General features: G+C 46.6%; 1 long non-coding RNA gene across 2 annotated transcripts in view; it reads left to right on the forward strand.

Moving 5' to 3' along the window:
• LOC146182823 (uncharacterized) overlaps positions 1-15,572 on the forward strand; it is a 33,842-nt gene extending 18,270 nt beyond the window's left edge. For both annotated transcript variants that reach the window (XR_014708666.1, XR_014708667.1), the window contains exon 5: positions 15,404-15,572. This is a non-coding gene — a long non-coding RNA (uncharacterized LOC146182823). The remainder of the gene's footprint in view (positions 1-15,403) is intronic.
• The last annotated feature ends 275 nt before the right edge of the window (positions 15,573-15,847 follow it).

Consider the following 15,847-nt stretch of genomic DNA (forward strand, 5'->3'; position numbering starts at 1 on the left):
GCACGATTATACTGAGCCTTCAAATATAATCAATTTTTGTACACGACATTCAATCGAGAAGGCCGTCATACTCAACAACGTGAGCCTTGTTTGAGTTGGCTTTTTTTTAATATTGTATTACTGTAAAATAAAGTTAAAATAAGAAGCACAAACTATGGTGATAATTAGTATTTTCACCTGTATTCGGTCATTAAAGGTTTTTTACTGCTAGCGCCATCTAGGTAAAAGCAGCAAAAGTGTGAGTTCATTCAATTGCCAGGAGAGGCGCGCGTGACTACACTCCTTCAAAGTACTGAAGCTAGTCAAGAAACCTAGAAGTCAGCTTCTCTGCAGTGCAAAAACCCCTTCACCATTGCGGCCGTTCTGATTGCTGACGAGTGATTGCCGTTCTATGCTTGTTATGAAAGCAGGTGATGCTGGTAATGAATAAATAAATAAGTAAATAAATATATAGAAAGTACACTGGATTCGCAATGCAGCAAAGACGTACATCTAACCAATGAAGAGTACAGAGGAGATTCAAAGGGGAAGGGTCGAGAAGGAGCGGTCTAACGCGCTTGCGAAACTAACCCGCTTCTACTGGCGACGTTGCCTCATAACTGTCTGCTACCCTCCCCTCTCCAATTCATTTCCCCCAAAATTTAGCCTGAATGCATTGCGGCAGCTGCGTGGTGCTTACCCTTTTGGTAGGTATTTCACACCTATTTCGCAATGCCGACTCTCCTCTCTAAGGTAAAATGAAATTGGCCATCGCCCTTTTCTCAGCTCATTAGGTTACCAACGTCAGTTTCTATGGTTAGAAAAGCCCGAACTAAAAAAGAAAAAAGAAAATGATTACTGTTGATTGAAACCGACTTTATTGCAATTTTATTATGTGCAATAACGTTTAATAAAAGTAGTTCTGCACCAGAGAGCTCGCAAGAATATCCTACTATAAATGCCATAACTTCAAAAGCGATAACAGCTCAAAAGATGGGTATCAAAGGAAAGACAATACAGGTGTCGATTTCAGCCAGAGTTCATGACGAAACCACCAAAGATGTATACTTCGTCTCACAAAATGTTTTTAGTACTGTGAAAGGCCGGGGCGCCATGGACCAAGAGCACTTGGACACTTGCGCGCGAGCGAGGCAAACGCGTTTCCCTTTTTTTTTGTACTTTGTAACTAATGTACAAAGCTCCCCCTGTAATTTCTTGTTATAGCTCCCCCTCTGCACTTCCCCTCGCTTTCCTCTCCCCATCATTTTGCTTTCCCGCCGGCTGCAGCTTGGGTGCTTCAGATTTTATATAGCAGTTGAAGGGGCCGGCAGCACTCTTTTCCTTCCTTTTGTTTGAATAACCACTATCCACACCACCTATAATAGGCAATTGTGCTCCCACTGTCGCCCTTGTCGATTCGAGGGGTGTGTCGGAGCACAATTACCTATTACAGTGCGCATTTGAATAGGCCAGGGAGCCCCTGCCTTTAGCAGTAGTGCAAATCTCTTGTGAGTCAAAGTATAGTATACAAAGGCCACATAAATATCTTCCATCATATCGCACCTTTCCATTTTTGGTATACACTTGAGCTATCCTGAACATATATCAACGATGTATCATAAACTCGCTCAAGCTTCCACTCTATCCAGAACAGTGAACAACAAAACGAGGTGGTACTTTTCATTTACGTTACGCACATTCGGTCATGGCCGAATCGAGCGGCGGCGGTCCGCGTCGCCGCTCAAGTTCAGCCGTGGTAAGGCAAGCTAGCACCCCGCAGTCCTGCTATCCGCAGTAGTCAAGCTAAGAACAGGTGAACGCTTCCCCCTGCGCACGGCGGGGAGAAGAATGGGGCTTTGAAAACCCACCCTCCAACAAAAGAAAGCTTCTCTACAAAGCAATTGTTGGGCCCCTCGGCCAACTGGGGGCAAGGCCGATAGGCACTTTCTCAGTCCTGAATCAGTGGCGTAGCCTGGTGGCAGAATTTGAATTCCAAGATGGCCACCGTGGGACCCCCGCCTTAAAACGAGTGACTGCTTCAAGCTGCCCGGGGCGCTCAATAAATTGTGGGTGGGTGGGAAGGGGGAGTGGAGGTAGTGGGAGGGGGGTCTAGCTGTTCTCCGAGCTAAGCGCACAGCAGCATGTATGCTTCTTCCTTTTTTTTTTTACTTAGCAGTGCGGAGAGGATAAAAAAAGGGGGGGGGGGGGGGGGCTGGCCAGTGCAGGTGGCGCTGTTTCACACGAGTGACCGCCTGGAGCTGCCCTTGGCAAAGCACAGAGCAGTATGCACGCTTGCTCCTTTTTTTCCGTAGCAGTGAGGTGTGCGCTGCGATAGCCTGAGTGGCAGTGGAGGGAGCACTGAAGATTTGGCTGCTTCTGTGCCCGTGCACTGGGGCAGGTTTTGTACCTTAAGTTAAGCCCGCTATGTGATACAAGCCTGAATCACTTTGGGGCATTAAACCCCATAAACCAAACCTTATGTGAAACATCTTGTATACTATTTCATGGCTTAAGGGGGGACACGGCTCTTTGGCACCGAAAATCGGCCCGAAAATCGGATTTTCAATTTTTTCATTTTCGTATTCCTCGCACCATTCCGCATCTGCACGCAAATTTTCATCCTTATACCCCGCGTATTTATGAAGTTATAGCGATTAAAAAATGCAGTACCACACCCACTGCCCTTTAAATTGTGGACAAACGACACCCAATTTCGATCGCCCGGTGCATGAGAACTACGCGCTCCACCGCGGCGATTTTGGTCTCGTTCGAAAGCGCGCGCTTTCGGCTTATTTTTTCTTTCGGAAAGCAACCCTGTGCGCTCCGCCTTCCCCCCAGAAAAACAAACAAAAAGATAGCATGCAGCGCGCGCTACTATTGGCCGGTTAAGGCACGTGATCAAAATGGCGTCGTTTGGTTGGTTCCGGCAAGCTAGCCCTGGAATGCGGACTCCCAGCGACGCCATTTTGTCTTTCTGCCGACCACGCTAGTGCAACGCGAGAGTCATGCCAGGCGCGAAGAAGTACCGCTCTTTGCACAAGTTCGGGCGAAAGCAACCAAAGAAACGCGTTAAGAATGCGACATCGTTGCATACTGTGCAAGAAGCAAGTGCCAGTGCTGCGGGATTGTGTGACGATCACGTTGCGGGCGGCGACGCTTCTCCGATTCCGCTGGACAACGGCGCCGTTCTTCGTGCCGACTGCAGTCGTGTACGAATTGACACCGCGCCTGTCACTAACAGTGACATAACCCAAGTGAGTGCCCGTGAGCAGGCTACGCTTGATAGACTGGTATCGACGCCGGCGACGGCACGAAAGACCGCGCTGTTCGCCGATGCAAGTGGTGCGTCCGCAGAGTCAGATGCGGACGGAACAGCCTCCTATGCGGTAATTGACATCAGCATTGTGAATATCCTTCTGGATGCCGTGCGGTGCAAAACGTGTCGTGGATGCGTACGTTTAGTTACCAGTGACCGGAGCTATGGCCTCGCCGTAAAACTGATCGTGCTGTGCGACAACTGCGGTGAGATTGCGGCCGAGTGGAACTCGCGGAGGGTTGACGGCGAGAAAAGGTGCAATCCTTTTGAGCTGAATATTCTGGCTAGTCGAGCAATGCTTTCGACCGGTAACGGCCAGACAGCAATGAACGATATCTTTTCGGCGATGGGGTTGTCGCGGCGCGGGATGCACAACAAGACGTTTCAACGGCATCTGAAGAACACACTGCAACCTGCTGCTACCCGAGCCGCCACGACCGCTATGACACAAGCCGCGCAGGCAGTGGCGAAGGTCTACGATGACTTGTGTTTTGGGCATAGGGGGAACATTGCCGTGTGCTACGACGGCACATGGATGACGCGCGGACACTCATCACATATAGGCGTCGGTGCCGTGGTGGAACTCTTCACTGGTTATGTGCTTGATTATGTGGTGTTATCAAACTTTTGTCTGGGCTGCGAAATTGGTCCCAAGCCAAACACTGACGGCTACGCACTTTGGAAATCACGCCACCAGTGCCAAAAAAACACCAACTCCAAGGCTGGTCAAATGGAGGTAGAGGCTGGCAAAATTCTGTTTGAAAGATCTCTGCAGCGCCACAACATGCGCTACACAACCATGCTATGCGATGGGGACAGTCGCACATTTAATGCTCTTAAAGATGCTGCAATCTATGGCTACATTGAAATAGTCAAAGAGGACTGCATAAATCACGTGCACAAGCGTATGGGAGCAGCTTTGCGCAACCTCTTGCAGAGGCACAAGGGTGCAGGGAAGCAAAGTCTTGGCGGCAGAGGAAGGCTGACAGCTGATCTAGTTGACAAGCTGGCAATATATTATGGCCGAGCGCTTCGATCAAATGTAGGTGATGTGGATGCCATGCAGCGAGCTGTGATGGCGACATATTACCACATCACATCTACTGATGACTGCCCCAAGCACAGTTTGTGTCCTACCGGTGAGAAGTCATGGTGCCGCCACAACGCTGCAAAGGCAAAAGAGGAGCCTGCACCAAAGCACAATTACAGTCTGCCAAGAGATGTGGCTGATGCTCTTTTGCCTGTTTATAGTCGTTTATCAGAGAAGAGCCTGCTGCAGAGGTGCATTCGGGGGAAGACCCAGAACTCGAACGAAAGCTTCCACTCGGTCATCTGGACCTTGATCCACAAAGAGCGGCACTCATCACTGTTTGCTGTGGAAGCAGCCACAGCAGAAGCTGTGCTGCGCTTCAATGCCGGCTGCAAGCATACAGCAGCAGCAATTCTGCAAGAATGCAGTACAAACGTGACAGCAACTGGCTCCAGGAGAGCTGAAGAAAAGGACTTGCACCGTAGCGCACGTTCTGCAGCGCACGTTCTGCAAAGAAGCGGGCGGCTTCGCTTGGCGTTGCTAAAACAGAAAAAAGAAAACACCGCGACAGCATGCACCCCGACTATGCTCCTGGTGCATTTTAATAGCATGAGGTCTTTGGGGTTGCCCTTCCTGATTAAATGCCGTGAGGCTTGAGTGCTTCCGACAATCCCCCAATTTTGGTAGTGTTGCATTTTTGAAAGATCAATATCTCTGGTCCTGTTCTTGCTATTGCTTTAAATTTTTTTTTTCTAGAAAGGGAATCCTGAGAGTCTCATGAAACCAAGGTAAATGCAGTGACCACAAAAGAAAATTTGCTGAGAAGGTTATGTTGTCTTCGGTACCCAAATGGAATTTTCCTTTCAAACGTTTCCTATTGCGTAACTTTGGCTCAAATTGGCATAGGCCATTAATTTTCGCTTCAGATCACTTTCCACCTGTTTCTGATCTTGTTGACATATCAATCATTGACATAATTTACACCTACATGCTGTGAAGTGTTTTTCTTCGTTTTCTCAAAACTGCAATTTTGAGGGTGCTGCAATTTTGGAGGAGAGATATCTCTTAGTCTATTTGTGCTATAGCTCTCATTCTTGTCTTGTTAGAAAGAGAAAACCTTCGACAGTGCCGTAGGACAAAAATATGTATAGTTATTATGCGGCAACATTTACAGAATTAATTATCAATCTTAGGTGCCAACTTGGGCTTTTAGTCATAAAAGTTTGACTTATTGTAACTTTGGTTCAAATTCTTCTACCACGTTAATTCATCACTCTATGATCCTTCTAGATCACTCTGGCAGGACTATTCTCATCATGCCATAAAATGTTTAGTAATTAAGGGGGGACACCCCTCTTAAAACTTTTTTCCTTATTTATGGGTGGATCTGACTGAAACTTGCACCATTAATGTACTTTTGCATGCTGATTTCAAATATCTGATTAGTTTTCTTGTAGATGAAATAGCTTTCAAAATATTACCTAATTCATGTTCTTCGTTTGGAGGTGAGTTAATTACTAAACACTTTATGGCATGATGAGAATAGCCCTGCCAGAGTGATCTAGAAGGATCATAGAGTGCCGCTAGTCATGAATTAACATGGTAGAAGAATTTGAACCAAAGTTACAATAAGTCAAACTTTTATGAATAAAAGCCCAGGTTGGCACCTAAGATTGATAATTAATTCTGTAAATGTTGCCGCATAATAACTGTACATATTTTTGTCCTACGGCACTGTCGAAGGTTTTCTGTTTCTAACAAGACAAGAATGAGAGCTATAGCACAAATAGACTAAGAGATATCTCTCCTCCAAAATTGCAGCACCCTCAAAATTGCAGTTTTGAGAAAACGAGGAAAAACACTTCACAGCATGTAGGTGTAAATTATGTCAATGATTGATATGTCAACAAGATCAGAAACAGGTGGAAAGTGATCTGAAGCGAAAATTAATGGCCTATGCCAATTTGAGCCAAAGTTACGCAATAGGAAACGTTTGAAAGGAAAATTCCATTTGGGTACCGAAGACAACATAACCTTCTCAGCAAATTTTCTTTTGTGGTCACTGCATTTACCTTGGTTTCATGAGACTCGCAGGATTCCCTTTCTAGAAAAAAAATTTTCAAAGCAATAGCAAGAACAGGACCAGAGATATTGATCTTTAAAAAATGCAACACTACCGAAATTGGGGGATTGTCGGAAGCACTCAAGCCTCACGGCATTTAATCAGGAAGGGCAACCCCAAAGACCTCATGCTATTAAAATGCACCAGGAGCATAGTCGGGGTGCATGCTGTCGCGGTGTTTTCTTTTTTCTGTTTTAGCAACGCCAAGCGAAGCCGCCCGCTTCTTTGCAGAACGTGCGCTACGGCGCAAGTCCTTTTCTTCAGCTCTCCTGGACCCAGTTGCTGTCACATTTGTACTGCATTCTTGCAGAATTGCTGCTGCTGTATGCTTGCAGCCGGCATTGAAGCGCAGCACAGCTTCTGCTGTGGCTGCTTCCACAGCAAACAGTGATGAGTGCCGCTCTTTGTGGATCAAGGTCCAGATGACCGAGTGGAAGCTTTCGTTCGAGTTCTGGGTCTTCCCCCGAATGCACCTCTGCAGCAGGCTCTTCTCTGATAAACGACTATAAACAGGCAAAAGAGCATCAGCCACATCTCTTGGCAGACTGTAATTGTGCTTTGGTGCAGGCTCCTCTTTTGCCTTTGCAGCGTTGTGGCGGCACCATGACTTATCACCGGTAGGACACAAACTGTGTTTGGGGCAGTCATCAGTAGATGTGATGTGGTAATATGTCGCCATCACAGCTCGCTGCATGGCATCCACATCACCTACATTTGATCGAAGCGCTCGGCCATAATATATTGCCAGCTTGTCAACTAGATCAGCTGTCAGCCTTCCTCTGCCGCCAAGACTTTGCTTCCCTGCACCCTTGTGTCTCTGCAAGAGGTTGCGCATAGCTGCTCCCATACGCTTGTGCACGTGATTTATGCAGTCCTCTTTGACTATTTCAATGTAGCCATAGATTGCAGCATCTTTAAGAGCACTGAACGTGCGACTGTCCCCATCGCATAGCATGGTTGTGTAGCGCATGTTGTGGCGCTGCAGAGATCTTTCAAACAGAATTTTGCCAGCCTCTACCTCCATTTGACCAGCCTTGGAGTTGGTGTTTTTTTGGCACTGGTGGCGTGATTTCCAAAGTTCGTAGCCGTCAGTGTTTGGCTTAGGACCAATTTCGCAGCCCAGACAAAAGTTTGACAACACCACATAATCAAGCACGTAACCAGTGAAGAGTTCCACCACGGCACCGACGCCTATATGTGATGAGTGTCCGCGCGTCATCCATGTGCCGTCGTAGCACACGGCAATGTTCCCCCTATGCCCAAAACACAAGTCATCGTAGACCTTCGCCACTGCCTGCGCGGCTTGTGCCATAGCGGTCGTGGCGGCTCGGGTAGCAGCGGGTTGCAGTGTGTTCTTCAGATGCCGTTGAAACGTCTTGTTGTGCATCCCACGCCGCGACAACCCCATCGCCGAAAAGATATCGTTCATTGCTGTCTGGCCGTTACCGGTCGACAGCATTGCTCGACTAGCCAGAATATTCAGCTCAAAAGGATTGCACCTTTTCTCGCCGTCAATCCTCCGCGAGTTCCACTCGGCCGCAATCTCACCGCAGTTGTCGCACAGCACGATCAGTTTTACGGCGAGGCCATAGCTCCGGTCGCTGGTAATTAAACGCACGCATCCACGACACGTTTTGCACCGCACGGCATCCAGAAGGATATTCACAATGCTGAGGTCAATTACCGCATAGGAGGCCGTTCCGTCTGCATCTGACTCTGCGGACGCACCACTTGCATCGGCGAACAGCACGGTCTTTTGTGCCGTCGCCGGCGTCGATACGAGTCTATCAAGCGTAGCCTGCTCACGGGCACTCACTTGAGTTATGTCACTGTTAGTGACAGGCGCGGTATCAATACGTACACGACTGCAGTCGGCACGAAGAACGGCGCCGTTGTCCAGCGGAATCGGAGAAGCGTCGCCGCCCGCAACGTGATCGTCACACAATCCCGCAGCACTGGCACTTGCTTCTTGCACAGTATGCAACGAAGTCGCATTCTTAACGCATTTCTTTGGTTGCTTTCGCCCGTACTTGTGCAAAGAGCGGTACTTCTTCGCGCCTGGCATGACTCTCGCGTTGCACTAGCGTGGTCGGCAGAAAGACAAAATGGCGTCACTGGGAGTCCGCATTTCAGGGCTAGCTTGCCGGAACCAACCAAACGACGCCATTTTGATCACGTGCCTTAACCGGCCAATAGTAGCGCGCGCTGCATGCTATCTTTTTGTTTGTTTTTTATGGAGAAGGCGGAGCGCACAGGGTTGCTTTCCGAAAGAAAAAATAAGCCGAAAGCGCGCACTTTCGAACGAGACCAAAATCGCCGCGGTGGAGCGCGTAGTTCTCATGCGCCGGGCGATCGAAATTGGGTGTCGTTTGTCCACAATTTAAAGGGCAGTGGGTGTGGTACTGCATTTTTTAATCGCTATAACTTCATAAATACGCGGGGTATAAGGATGAAAATTTGCGTGCAGATGCGGAATGGTGCGAGGAATACGAAAATGAAAAAATTGAAAATCCGATTTTCAGGCCGATTTTCGGTGCCAAAGAGCCGTGTCCCCCCTTAACTCACCTCCAAACGAAGAACATGAATTAGGTAATAATTTGAAAGCTATTTGATCTACAAGAAAACTAATCAGATATTTGAAATCAGCATGCAAAAGTACATTAATGGTGCAAGTTTCAATCAGATCCACCCATAAATAAGGAAAAAAGTTTTAAGAGGGGTGTCCCCCCTTAATCCAAACATCAATGTTTATGCACCGTTCAGAAGATACTCTGTCTTGACAGAATAATTTTTTGCGCCACTACAAAACTGCATGTGTATGGGCGTGTTCGCAAATAACTCAAGCTCTGGTACTGAATATATGCAGCCCCACATGCGGCAAGTACTCTTGCACATATTCATTACACTGCGGAGAGCAAACGCACCATCCCGGTGACATGATGCGAAAAAGCCGACTCAACTCCTGAGTCCCCGCGTCGCTTTGCATACCCATACAAGCTGTACACTAAACTATCGAAAGAAACAGAACGAAAGCAAAAAATTGCAAACGCACAGAATCAGTGCTCACTACATTCCCGCGCATCTCGTCTTGACTGAGCAGTGCGCATCTGTTAAAAAAAATCTAGGAGATACATATATGTGTCGTATAGGCTACGTCATCCATGTGTGACGTGACTGTGCACCCAGGACCTGCAAAAATATTTTCCCACAGGAATTACGCTATGCAGGATAGCTAATACTCTTGAGTTTTGCAAAGAGCCTTTGTAGATAATTGTGCCCCCATTTTCACCCTGGTCAGTTCAAGGAGCAAGAGGCACGTAGGAGCACAATTACCTATTATAATCTGTATGATCCTGAATGGGCTAGGGCTCCTGTGCTATTCGCAGGGCAGCGTACAGCCTGTGAGATTGAGTATCGTGACAGGAAATTGGCACTTCACAAAAAATACTTTCACTTGAACTTCAACTCCATGCAGCCCTCAATGCCTGCTTTTCATTTGTTGGCAGTTAGGTGACCTTGAGGGCTTATCGACTGCCACTCAACTTGTAAACATGGGACATTATATCATTTGCTCGCTATTTGTGCTTTGTTCTGCGAGTTTATCCAGCTTTTCACAAAAGTGGATGCAGTGAGTATGCACAGATCTGTTTTGTGAAGCATTGGCTGAGTGACGGCCCAGGTCAACCCTGTTCAACCCAGAACTTCTGGCATATTGTTTCGTGGATATAGCTTTGGCTACCCTCCTGACATCCCAGCTTTTGACACCAAGTATGCATAACCATGGCCTATCACAAACTGCAATACTGTAATTGATCATCACATACTTCTGTGGTGCTGCACATTTCAAATTGTCACTATATGGGAGCAATGTTTCAGAACCTACTTAATGCAGAGCTATGATACACATTTGAGGACTAAGAGCAAGTTTGCTCTGCATGGTGACTTCCAGAGACAGGGACACACTTGTGGGGAAAGGCATGTTGCGTACATACCTTCCAACCCTTAGATTTTCCAGAAAACCAGATTTTTGACCGAACATTCTGATTGCACGATCACTGCCCTAAATTTTCCGATAAGGGGCTTCTGCCTGCAAAGAATGGCTTTTGCAAAACCGGCACTGCGGAATCAGCAGCCACGTCTTAATTGCCAGCATCTCCATCAGAGGCCCCACTAGCACCATTGGCATCATTGGCTAAGCAGGAAATCAATCAAAGCAGACTTTAGCTGAGCGAGAGTAGGTGTGGCTGGCCGCACACACAGTTGATGTAGTGCGTTTCTTGTAGGCAGCGGTGCACAGCTAATGCAGCCACAGTAGATATAGATGCTTTGCTGGCTTCGCTTTCGATCTGAGCTAAGGGCAGCTGCTCGGTGCACTTCACGTTAAAGGGTTTTTCCAAATGTCGCCATCTGATCCTCCTGTATTGAGCTCAGCCGCATGCCTCATCTTACCAAGCTGCTCTATGCACAACAATGGCGTGATTGCTCTTCTTTCAGAACCATCACAGCCAACAACGGTCACAGACGACATTACGTGTAAAAGGGCTAGTAATGGTTTTGCATTAAAGACTTACAGCACTCCGATGGGGCTGAGAGAAAACTGTGGTGGTGGGCACGCAGATCAGTTTTGCTTTAGCTATGGAGACATAGCGAGAACACTCGGTGACGGCCTGTAGATATCTCGGCGTACACCTTTAGACATGTATTGCACGCTTGCTGCTGCATGTGTGTATGCTCGGGATGTTTAGATTAGGACTCATCGGACACTGCCTGAAAGTGGCAGCCCCCCCCCCCCCTTTCGGACATTGAAACATCAAACATGGCCTCTTCATCACCCCCTATTGGGCAGTCTTCCCATTTTTGGTCTTAGCACATACGTATAAAGGAAGCTGGGGGCCCACTAGCAGCGCAGTTGAGCCTTTGGAACAATGAACATTTGTGCTAGAGGCATCAATGGCTTAGTTGTCATATCAGGGTAGTACCGACGTCTTCAGACTCGCGGTGCTGTCTAAGTGGCTGGTTCACTCGTTTTGTGGAGACACATTCACGGTAGGCAGAAGGCATGGCTTTTCAAGCACAGTGACCATTGTGGCTCCCAGCTTTGTTTGTAAACCAATCAGGGAGTTCAGTTTGTTTGTTTGGGTGCATACGTTGCAAAGCAGCATGCAGGTTTTCTTCCCTTGCCCCTGAGCCCTGCAAGGTCAAAGAGCAAGTGTAGCAGCAACTTCAAACCAAACCTTAATAAACAAATTTGGTCACTAAATTTCACATTTCTCAATGCATATGTCATGTTCTACATGAACTGTATCACAGCGGCAGTGAGATTTCCTGACATTAAAGTGTTTTCAGCTGTTTTTCACAGCTGCCTTTTCATGCATCCTGGGAAACATGTTCTGTTAGCCTGTGAATATTGAGGTTGCTTCTGAACGTTCAGAGGACTTGACATTAGGGCATGAGTCTGTTATGCCTGTGGAATAGTTTTTAATTCAAATTTTGCCCTTGGGGTCGAATTCACAAACATGTCTCGACTTGACACTACCTCAGCTCTATAAAGTGAAGAAAACAGTCTTCTCTACTCAAGGTTCAGTTGAGATTCTTGAATGCTTTTCAGCATTTCTTATGACTTCGTATCCTCTAGAAATATCCCTCCACTCTAGGCAGCACACATGGCTTACAGGGACAAGACAAAGGCCAAAATTTGGCCTGGAAAGTACATGCCACTACGTGTAACCTGGTCATTTTCTAATGTCAAGTCCTTCTGAACAACATCAACAAGCTGCCTCAAGAGTCGCAGCCTAATAGGTTGTGGCAGCCGCTTTTTGATGGCGACGAAAAGTAAGGCACCCGTTTGCTATGCAACATCAGTGCACATTAAAGAACCCCAGGTGATTGGAGTTTCTGGAGCACTTCACTACTCATAGCCTGAGTTGCTTTATTGCATAAAAAAAAAGTCCCAGCCTAGTAAAACTGCTCTGTTGTGGCCGATGAAAGACACGAACGCAGGCAGCTGGGAATGGAAGTGAGTTTTATTCACCAACGCCTCGGCCTATATAGCCCTTGTTTTGCGCAATATCAGATGTCAGTTTAGGCGCATGCGCAATACAAGGGCTATATAAGCAAAGGCATTCGTGAATAAAACTCACGTTCCTGGCTGCCTGCGTTTGTGTCTTTCTTTGGCCACAACAGAACAAAAATGTTTTGCAAACTGCATGAACAAGGCAGCTGTGAAAAATGGCTGAAAACAATTCACGTCTGGCAACATTTTCTGTCATTGACATAAAGCTTGTGTAGAACAGGATTTAGGCATTGAGAAGTGCTAGAATTGCTGTGAAATCTAGTGACCTAGTTGCGTGTTTGCACTCGAAGTGCTCGGCGGTGAGCGTTGAGCACATGTAAGGTGCAAAGAAGCATATTGCAGCGCATGCACCCCAGCCAAGAAATTTGGCTTTCCAGAATCAAATGCCGCTTGTTTCCAAGCAAGCTAGGAGCTATAATTGTAAATGTACTTGACTGCGAATATCCCTGAGCCACTCTGAAGACAGAATTGACCCCCCCTCCCCACAGCACCGTGCGTCTAAAGACATTATGCACCGAGGCAATCAGCAAGCCATCGATGTGTGCAGCACAGGTGTTCCATGGCACAACTGCACCTCCGGTACCTCCCTCTTCCTATTTACAATATGTCATTCCCTACAATTGCACCACTGTTCACAATGGTTCATAGAAACCCCTGCACATGCTTTCTTTGCTGTTAGCCGTCAAATGCTTGCTGCAATTTGGCACTCGGCACACTCTGAAATGTTGCTGAGGCATCCGGTGACAACTTGAAATATGCCTATACCACAGCAGTATAATGTGGTGATCAACTACAGCATTAAAAGCTGCACCTGACAACAGCTATCCATACTCATCGTTAGATGCATGGACTTCGGGAGACTTGTCTTGGTCGTACTTGAAACAATGTTTCAGTATTTTCGAGTCAGATTGAGGTTCCCACAGAGCCAATGCTTCAAAGAGTGGGTCTGTGAATCTTATTGTATCCGCTTTAATGAAAGGCTTTGTATGCAGTAGAATGAAGTCCGCACAGCGTGTGAACGCTACAATGCCTCATGTTTGCAAGTGGAGGTCGAAGTGGCCCTATATTAGTGTCATTGCCACTTTGAAATTCGTGAGAAAACTTGAGTTTTCTCCTGCACTCGAGGAGCGATTAAAGTAAAGCTTCATTTCTAAAAAAAAAATGCCTCGAGGATCGCTGGGAGTAAAGGTTTCAGTCAAGGTCTCCATGCATTCTTTCCGCATGGTATTTCTCAAGAAGACTTTGTTGGAAGGAACGCTCGGAGGCTGTCATGAATTCTAACCAAGCCTTGAGTAGAGGAACAGCTGTTTCCTTCACTCTGGAGCAGAGGCAGAAGGTTGAGTCGAGGTGCATCTTCATATGATCGTATATGTAGGATTGCATAATCTTTCAGGTTTGGTTTTATTCTTTAGCCGTGTATGCTGAGCCATATCCAAGAGTGCACACTTCTACTTCTCGAAGGCCGTTTAAATCTCCAGTTTTGCACTGCTCTCTTGACTTTGTAGTTATTGTAGCTTTTCATGAAGCGGTGTACAAATGTCATTGATCGATAGGTGAAGAAAAGAAGCCAACAGTCGGCGAGGCCAAGGAAAGCACTGGGGATTGTACTTTATGTGGTTTTTTTTTTAATTTTTACTTTGGTAATCACACAAATTAGTAATGTAATCTGTTTAGGGGAAAGATAAACGCAAAGTAGAAGGAAAAACAACGTGCCGATGGTGGGGACCAAACCCACGACCTCCGAATATCGCGTCCGGTGCTCTTCCAACTGAGCTACATTGGCCGCTGTTCCACCTGCTACTTTCTTGGGTATTAATGTTGTCCACATACGAACCTTGAGAGTGTTCACCAGCGCCACCCTCAACCATAGCGGTGGACGTGGACATGGAGATGAGGGTACTCGTCTTTTTTTTTTTTTTAATTTTTACTTTGGTAATTACACAAATTAGTAATGTAATCTGTTTAGGGGAAAGATAAACACGAAGTAGAAGGAAAAACAATGTGACGATGGTGGGGACCAAACCCATAAAGTACAATCCCCAGTGCTTTCCTTGGCCTCGCCGACTGTTGGCTTCTTTTCTTCATGTATTATAATGAGTACCCTCATTTCCCCTTCATTTATCTGCTTGTCGCCTACGGGGGTCTCGGTTCTGGAAGTCTTGAAGCCATAGGTAGCATAAGAGGGTTCTAGCACAGCTTTCGCCCTCGCTCTTGATCACATTCTATGTGACGCTGGCGGTAACACAGGACATTCCACGTCCACCGCTATGGTTGAGGGCGGCGCTGGTGAACACTCTCAAGGTTCGTATAGAGACAACATTAATACGTAAGAAAGTAGCAGGTGGAACAGCGGTCGATGTAGCTCAGTTGGAAGAGCACCGGACGCGATATTCGAAGGTCGTGGGTTCGGTCCCCACCATCGGCACATAGTTTTTCCTTCTACTTTGTGTTTATCTTTCCCCTAAACAGATTACATTACTAATTTGTGTGATTACCGAAGCAAAAATTGAAAAAAAAAAAAAAAAAAGTACAATCCCCAGTGCTTTCCTTGGCCTCGCCGACTGTTGGCTTCTTTTCTTCATGTATTATAACGAATACCCTCATTTCCCCTTCATTTATCTGATTGATCGATACGATATGGTTCGAAGGCCCTTGAAATATCTGTTCGACTGAGGTATTAAATTTTGTGGGGGTCTGATGCTGAACAGTCTGTATGCTCGTGTCAGTTCCTCAGATTTCTGTAGTTCAGAATCAAAACTTTTTGAATTGAATTGTTGTCAAATAATAGTATAGCACCTACTTGTCCCTTTCCCAAAATGTTTGGAAAGACATGAGCTGAATTTTTGGATCTGGGATATAGTCCTGCTTTTTTGCATTTTGCAGACGTCGCACAGTGAAAACCTGTATCCAAGCCCGAACCCAACAGGTCAAGAGCAGCAGAACAAGGGAACCTATATCCAAGCTCCAACCTGGTGGACCGAAAGCAGATGTTTTGTGACCGCAGTGTGTCAGCCATGCTGAGACATGGCATGAATAAAGCCAATCCAGGTGACCACGTGTCTTTTCCAAGCATGCATGCTTTACACATGAGGCATATCTCATGGAGGGCATCATTTCTGCAAAACATTTTGTCACAACTGCAGCAAACACTGATTGAGGCCTTGCATAAGGCCTAAAGCTGGGATATTAGTATTATGCGCAACACAAACATGAGGAGTGGTGTAGGAGCCTTGCAACCATGCAGAGTATCACTGTAGCATGGTAGCATTCCTATGTCAATGTCTCTCGTCCTCTAAGATCACACTGCTGTTTTGCATCTTTTGAGTC

Source organism: Amblyomma maculatum, chromosome 7 (genome assembly GCF_055883805.1).
Source record: "Amblyomma maculatum isolate TAMU_Amacu chromosome 7, ASM5588380v1, whole genome shotgun sequence".
NCBI classification, from domain to species: domain Eukaryota; kingdom Metazoa; phylum Arthropoda; class Arachnida; order Ixodida; family Ixodidae; genus Amblyomma; species Amblyomma maculatum.